This window comes from Urocitellus parryii, chromosome 3 (genome assembly GCF_045843805.1).
Source record: "Urocitellus parryii isolate mUroPar1 chromosome 3, mUroPar1.hap1, whole genome shotgun sequence".
Classification (NCBI taxonomy): Eukaryota; Metazoa; Chordata; class Mammalia; order Rodentia; family Sciuridae; genus Urocitellus; species Urocitellus parryii.
This window is the reverse complement of record NC_135533.1, coordinates 145,807,292-145,815,543: the sequence shown is the minus strand read 5'-3', so window position 1 is coordinate 145,815,543 and position 8,252 is coordinate 145,807,292. Positions and strand designations below refer to the sequence as shown.

The window sequence follows — 8,252 nt, the reverse complement described above, 5'->3', positions numbered from 1 at the left end:
TGATGCAAATAGGGAACAGAGTTACAGAAGTGATGTAGTTCCCCCCTCCAGGCAGGGTCTAGCAGAGCCACGATTTTAGCTGTATACTACACTGCCTGCAGGAGCTCATGTTTATGTTATTTCCAAACAGTCTCATCCAGAGAAGCAGTCACAAAAATGGACTAAACATTTGAGAAAGCCTCAAAAGGTCTAAACTTCAGCCTTCTCTCAGTCCTCTAAATATTCAGTCACCTCAGAAGGTAAGTAAGATGCGTAACTACCCCTTAATGAGCTCTTCAAATTCCATTCCTGGTTGGGCAACCCTTGTGCCAAGGAGCCTGGCCCCCTTTTTGAGATCCAGTCACTCATGAATTAGGCTGTCTTTTCTGTAAAACATAAATTATAAGACCCTGGAGGCAGGATGAGCATGGGATCTCAAGCTTCCTGGGTTTCACATCTAGGTCTACATTTACCCACTGTGTGGCCTTGAGCAAATGATAGTTCTCTGTGTTTCCTCAATTGTGAAACAGAGGTAATAATTGTTCCTATTCCAAGTGCAGATGGGAGGATTAAAGAAGATAATGAGACCAAAGGAGGAAGAGGAGGAGGACCAGGGAGCACTGTACATAATAAAGTTGTTAGAATTGTTAAATAAATAAAAATGCAGGCTACAATCAGATACCTCAAGATCAGCAACTTCTAGCCCCAGAGCTGAAACTTAAGTCATCCTGATTTTCCCCCAGAAATGATAACTCTAAAAATAAAATGCATATGGGCTGGGGTTGGGTTATGGCTCAGTAGTGGAGTGCTTGCCTAGCATGTGTGAGGCAGTGGGTTCCATCCTCAGCACCACATATAAATAAATAAATGAAATAAAAGTCCATCAACAACTAAAAAATTATTTTAAAAATTTTTAAAATAGGGCTGGGGTTGTGGCTCAGTGGTAGAATGCTAGCCTAGCACATGTGAGGCCCTGGGTTTGATCCTTAGCACCACATAAAATAAATAAATAAACAAAATAAAGGCATTGTGCCGAACTACAACCAAATATATATATATTTTTTTTAAATAAAATGCATAAAGATTTTTGTCCTTAATAGCCTGAGTCGATGAAATTAAACCAATAAGCTACAGACAAGTCGCTTTAAACAGTTCTGTTTGTCTTAGAAAAAAAATATATGACAGTTAATCTAGCAAAAGGTCAAAAATACTTCCTCTTTTATGCTTTATAAACTGTTTTAACTGCTATAAATTGAAACTTGTCAATCTCGATTTGCAGTCTACAGATTCATGGACTGTTCTTTTGTACGCACAATAAACTCTTAAAATTTTAACTTGATCTGATTTTATTTTTAACAATAGTGCCTTGCATAATAAACCAAGCAATCAACCAGTTATTATCCTGAAAATAAAAAGTTCTCTGGAGTTCCTGCTTACTCGACTTGGACCTCATTGTCCTTCATCTTATACTATAAAAGGTTGCTAGATCTGTGCTTTTAGGTATGTCTGCTGCCCAGCCCCCCTTTTTTTCTTTTTTCCCCAGCACTAGGGATTGAACCCAGGGGCACACTGTCACTGAGTGACATCCCCAACCCTTTTTATTATTTTTTTTTTTTTTGAGACAGGTCCCACTCAGTTGCCCAGGCTGTCTTCCAACTTGACAAGCTTCTGCCTCAGCCTCTCAAATTGCTGGGTTTACAGGCATGTGCCACCACACTTGGCACCCAGAGCTTTTGATAAGTAAAATTTCCAAAATTACCAACTTCCTCAAACCCCTATCTCCTAAAGAACCCTGTGTTCTTTGAAGGAGACAGTTTCTCCTGTAGACTATACACAATTGTCATGAGGCTAGTAAAATTTGTGGGATTTACTGACAGAAGTATTGGGGCCCCCCCCCATTCACCAAATCTTTCTCTTTCCTTATTGTGTAAGATTCTCACATCATATGAAAGCCCCATAGTTTACTATCTGCATTTTATAATTAAGGAAATTGAAGCCCAGAAGTATAGAGGCCAGCTGTTTGAGGAACATGGTCTCATCTGAGAGAGCATGGTTCAAGGGCAATCTCTAGGGAATAAAGGGTGCTGGGTGGTGTAGTCAAATTTCTAGTAGCAGAAGCATCAGGCCCAAGATGAGGTTGGGGGAGAAGACAAAAGGGTTATGGTCTCAGCTGCCAAGCCAGACTGGAAGGTCTGACTTCAGAGCAGGATTATCTCCTAAAACACCAACCCGAAGGGGTCCTCAAATAGCCCCAGACCTCCTCTGAACTGATTGTTCAAAACACAAGAAGTCTGGGCCCTGGGAAAGCTAAGAATAATGTTAGTATCCAGGTGGCCCTTGGCCCAGGCAATTATTTTATAGATGATGACCACCTTGGACGCCAGATTACAGTGTTTCCTGCCTGCTATAGGTCATCTCCATCTGAGAGTTCAAGAACACTTTGAAGCCAAGCATGGTGGTCCACACTTGTAATCCTGGTAATTTAGGAGGCTGAGGCAGGAGGATCACAAGTTCAAGGACAGCCTTAGCAATTTAGTGAGACCCTAAGCAATTTAGTGAGACCCTGTCTCAAAAATAAAAAGTGGGGGCTGGGGCTCAGCAGTAGCACACTTGCCTGGCATGTGTGAGGCACTGGATTCTATTCTCAGCACCATATATAAATAAAAAAGGTCTATCAACAACTTTAGAAATGTTTTTTTTTTTTTAAATAAAAAGCCTGGAATGTGGCTCCGTGGTCAAGTACCCCTGGGTTCAATCCCTGATACAAAAAAAAAAAAAAAAAAAATTACTTTGATCACTTTGATTAGCTGTATTTTCAACGCCTTCAGCTGGGGCTGGTTTTATGCAAAAAATTCATTTTCTTCAACTCCTCCAGCACCCTGTCAGGATGGAGTACTTGCTCTCCGCAGAATGATAGAAACTACAGGGGCTGGGCATGTGGCTCAAGCGGTAGCATGCTCGCCTGGCATGCGTGCGGCCCAGGTTCGATCCTCAGCACCACATACAAACAAAGATGTTGTGTCCACCAAAAACTAAAAAATAAATAGCAAAAAAATTATCTCTCTGTCTCTATCACTCTCTCTTAAAAAAAAAAAAAAAAAAAAAAAACTACAGTTTTGGGGTGAAACAAATGCATTCAGTTTCTTTCTCAGTGGCTTCCCAGCCACATTACTCCCTTTCTCTGAGTTTCCTTTCACTTAAAATGCAAATGGGGGCTAGGGTTGTGGCTCAGCCACGGAGCACTCGCCTAGCTCAATCCTCTGCACCACATAAAAATAAAATAAGTAAACTAAAGGTATTGTGTCCAACTACAACTGAAAAATAAATAGTAACAAAATAAAATGCAAATAGGATGGTCCACCTCACAAGACACATTTTTTTGTAAAAACCAATGTAGACAGTATTGAAAGGAACTTTGAAAAGATAAAATTCACCATAATTCCACCCAAAACTGAGATAAGACTTATAAATCCAGGCAGGCTCTGACAGCAGGTTCTCTATAACCACTGGCTCTCATATGATTTTCATAGCCACCTCAAGAAGCTGGAAGGATGCACACCTGTAATTCCAGTGGCTCAGGAGACCGAGGCAGGAGGATTGCAAGTTCAATGCCAGTTTCAGCAGCTTAGTGAGGTCCTGTGTAATTTACTGAGACCGTGTCTCAAAATAAAAAAGGACTAGGGCTGGGGGCAAGGGTGCACACCTGTAATCACATCGGCTCTGGAGGCTGAGGCAGGAGGATCGAAAGTTCAAAGCCAGCGTAGCAAAAGTGAAGTGCTAAGCAACTCAGTGAGACCCTGTCTCTAAATAAAATACAAAATAGGGCTAGGAATGTGGCTCAGTTGTCGGTGGAATGCCCCTGAGTTCAATCCCCAATACCTCTCCAGCAAAAAAAGTCCAGGAATGTGACTCAGTGGTTAAGTGCCCCTAGGTTCAATCCCCAGTATCCCTCCCCAGCAAAAGCTGGAAAGACAGGTAGTGCCCCTATTTTGCAGATAAGAAACTAAAGCTCAGGAGAGTAAAGTAATTTGTCCAAAGTCACACACTGAGAAGTATTTTGGCTTATTTATTTATTTTCTTGTGTGTTGGCATTGAACCCAGAGGTTCTCTTTTTTTTTTTTTTTTTTTAAAGAGAGAGTGAGAGAGAGAGAATTTTAATATTTATTTTTTAGTTCTCGGCGGACACAACATCTTTGTTGGTATGTGGTGCTGAGGATCTAACCCCGGGCGGCATGCACGCTAGGTGAGCGCGCTACCGCTTGAGCCACATCCCCAGCCCGAACCCAGAGGTTCTCTATCACTGAATTACTATACCCCTAGTTCTTTTTTGGGGGGTGGCAGGGTACTAGGGATTGAACTCAGGGGCATTTGACCACTGAGCCCCATCCCCAGCTCTATTTTGTATTTTATTTAGAGAGAGGGTCTCACTGAGTTGCTTAGCGCCTCACTTTTGCTAAGGCTGGCTTTGAACTTTCGATCCTCTTGCCTCACTCCAAAGCCACTGGGATTACAGGCATGCACCACTGTGCCCAGCTCTTTTATTTTATTTTAAATATTATTTATTTATTTAGTATTGGGGCTTAAACCCAGAGGCACTATTACTGAGCTACCTTCCCAGTCCTTTTATTTGTTATTTTTTAATGTTTTTTTTTTTGTAGTTGTAGATGGACAGCATGCCTTTATTTTATTTGTTTATTTTTATGTGGTGCTGAGGATCAAACCCAGTGCCTTGCACATCCTAGGCAAGTGCTTTGGTTCTGAGCTACACCCCCCAGCCCTTTATTTGTCATTTTAAGACAGGGTCTCACTAAGCTCCTGAGAGTCTTACAAAATTGCTGAGGCTGGCCTCAAAATTGCAATTCTCCTACCTCAGCCTCCCGAGTTGCTGGGATTACAGATGTGTGCCATCATGCTCAGCTAAAAGAACATATTTTTTAAAATGAGTATTAGGGAACCATTGAGCACAGAGTTAAGTGCTCAATAGATAATAGTCATAGGTGTTAGGGGGCATAGAGACCTAGATTTATAGCCTAGTTCTAAGTTGTCCACCCCCGACACCCCCTGCCCCTGTACTAGAGTTCTAGACCAGGGGTGCTTTACCACTGAGATACACCCCCCAGTCCTTTTTATTTTTCATTCTGAAACAAGGTCCTCAGGAAGTTGCTAAGACTGGCCTGGAACTTGCCTCTTGAACCATTGGGATTATGGGTGTGAGTCAGGGCACCCAGCTAGCCTAGTTGTACTTCTTAGAGCTATATGGCCTCTGGAAAGTCATTTCTCCTCTTTGGGCTTTAGCTTCCTCATCTGTAGAATAAATATAATTCGAAGACCAATCCTGTGTGTGGGCTTCTGTAAGAAGCCCTTTACACAGTACCTGGCTTTTAGTAGGTCCATAGGGCACAGTAGCTGTTAATCACATGGGAAGAAATAATTTTTACATGTAATACCAACAATGTAATAAAAGCAAAGGCTAAAGAGTTGGGAAAAACCCTTTCATTCAAGGGAGGGAAAAGGCAAAAAGATCCAGAGTTCAAAAGTGGAAAATGGAGCAGCTGTTTATGAGCCCTTAGAGGCAAATTCACCTTGACCCACAAAACTCAAAAGGGGTGTGTCTTCCTGTATAGATAAGAATCTAAAGAACAAAGCATGCTATTAATTAAGTCTTGCCTATTTTAAGCTAATGGGATATTTTTCCCCCTTAAGGATAAGCTTACAATAAAAGTTCAAAAGGTAAACAGAGAAGCAGTGCAGGCCAGCCCAACAGTCTACACAGCCTGCCCTGTAGCCCTGAGACTCTAAGGTGGGTGGTCTCGTCCCAAAGCCAAATTTCCTGGCCTCTGGAAGTTAAACCACAGGGAGATCAGAGCCACCCAGAGAGGGAGGGAGCCTACCCATGGTGTCTCCTGGCCCTGCCCCCAGTGGGCAATCTGGCTGGGTCTCCAACTTCAGGGGAAGAAGAATGGACTTGGCATGTCTTTGCTTCCCCCAGAAGGATGTGAGTCACAGAGCCAGCCAGGCCTATGGTGGCTAAGCATGAGGACAGAAAAAGCAAGCACTTTCCCATCTGGGTAGGCAAGTCACTTCCCTTCTGCACCTTGGTTTCCTCATCTGTGACAAAGGAATGAAAATCTTTAAACCAGACAGCAGACTTCACCGCATTGCAGCACTCTTTATATGTCACCTGAAAAGTCATCTCCCAGATTTTTTCCGTGTGTTCAGGACCAATTCATGGGAGTCCGAAACACCAGGACAATCTTTATCATCTACTAGATGCATAAGCTTGGAGAGTCATGTCCCCTCTGAACCTGTCCCTCAGCCAGGGACGGCAGATGATAGGAAAGTGGACAAATGTACACATATATATTTGTGTTTTCATGGATTGTGTTCATTCAGCCAATAAGCAATTGGGAAATGCCTACTAGACAAGGAGATACTGCAGAGAACAAGATACAAATGGTTGCCACCAACATGAAGTTTACATTCTAGTGAGGAACAGGGGCTATCAAACACTAAGCAGGTAGACATGTATTGAAATGGCTCTTTGTACCATCATTCCATACCACCATAATGGTGTGCATGAACGTCCTGGCTTGTTCTCTCAAGATCACCAACAATGCCTCAAAGTCATTGTCCAGTTTCTAACCATTTTGATGAAATATGGTTTCACTGGCAAATTTGAAATAACCGATGATAGGGGCTGGGGATGTGGCTCAAGCGGTAGCGCGCTCGCCTGGCATGCGTGCGGCCCGGGTTCGATCCTCAGCACCACATACAAACAAAGATGTTGTGTCCGCCAATAACTTAAAAAATAAATAAATAAATATTAAAAAAAAAAAAAAAGAAATAACCGATGATAGTAGAACTGGGAAAGTTGTTGTGAACCTGGAAGGCAGGTTAAACATGTATGGAGTGATCAAGCTCTGATTTGAAGTGCAACCCAAAGATCTAGAAAAATAGATGAAATATCTGCCCCCATTTCATCATTTGGTTTCATTGGACTGATGACCTCAGTGGGCATCATGGACCACAAAGATACAGTATGAAAATCACAGGAGGGGAAATCCTGGAATTCTTTTTCTATGAATGTGATACATATATTCAAATAAAATGCTTCAATGGACAAAGAGTTGAAATATAATCAGTACAGCCTGGCGGTGGCACACTCCTGTGATCCCAGTGACTCGGGAGGCTAAGGCAGGAGGATCACAAGTTTGAGGTCACCCTCAGCCACTTAGGAACACTCTGTCTCAAAATAAAAAATAAAAGGCTAGGGATGTAGCTCAGTGGTAAAGTTCCCCTGGGTTCAATCCCCAGACCAAAATAATAATAATAATAATAATAATAATTATTATTATTATTATTTTTACTGATTTTCTTCAATAAGTCAAGAGCCCAGGTTGAAAAAATGAGAAGGATCTAGCTATTCCAAGAGTGTGGTAAAAATCACTGTAAGCAGAAGGATCAGCATGAAGGTCCTGAGCCAGGCCCTCTGCAAAGCATCATGCATGGGCTATTACTTCACAATTACCCCCACTAGGTAGGTACAATTATTAGTACTAATAATAGAGAATAAGAGAACAAGAACTTGCTCAACACATACATCCTTTACCTTAAGTGGCAGAGCTGGGGTCAGACTCCAGGTCCCCGTTAACACCAAAGCCCATGGCTTGCTCATGGTATTCAGAACCCGTCCTCCCCCTAGGAAAACCAGCCATTGGCTGGAGAACAGGAGCAGGGGGTAGGCAAGTCCATGGGGGTGAAAGGATATTCCTGCCCTGCAACCAGAGTCACCGGCACAACAGGATCAGGGCCACCTTGCAGGACCATGCAGCATAGACATGGAGCCAAGTCAGAGTTAAGCTCTGATTAGCTTATCATTGTCAATGAAAGGTTCTGGCACAGCCATTGAAGAATTCCATGCCTGACTTTCCCTTCTGCTGTCCTTGAGAGAATCATGGAACACAAGGACATGAGAGGGGTGGGAGGCGACAGGGAATAGCAATAATGACAATAATAATACTGAGAGCTGTAATAATGCTTACTGTGTGTCACAGTATAACAGACACAGTTCCAAGGTCTTCATGTATACAGTTGTCCCTTGGTACCGATGGTGAGCAGGTCTGATACCAAGGGTATGCAATGGGGATGGATTTGGTATCCACAGATACCAAAGTCCATGGGTGCTCAAGTCCTTTATGTAAAATGGCATTGTATCTGCATATAACCTACACACTAAATCATCTCTAGATCACTTGTAATACCTAATGTAAATG

At 42.5% G+C, this 8,252-nt stretch overlaps 1 pseudogene; it reads left to right on the top strand.

Annotated features, from left to right (window-relative positions):
- The first annotated feature begins 6,546 nt into the window (after positions 1-6,546).
- LOC113193078 (small ribosomal subunit protein uS8 pseudogene) lies at positions 6,547-7,117 on the top strand (annotated as a pseudogene).
- Positions 7,118-8,252: the final 1,135 nt, after the last annotated feature.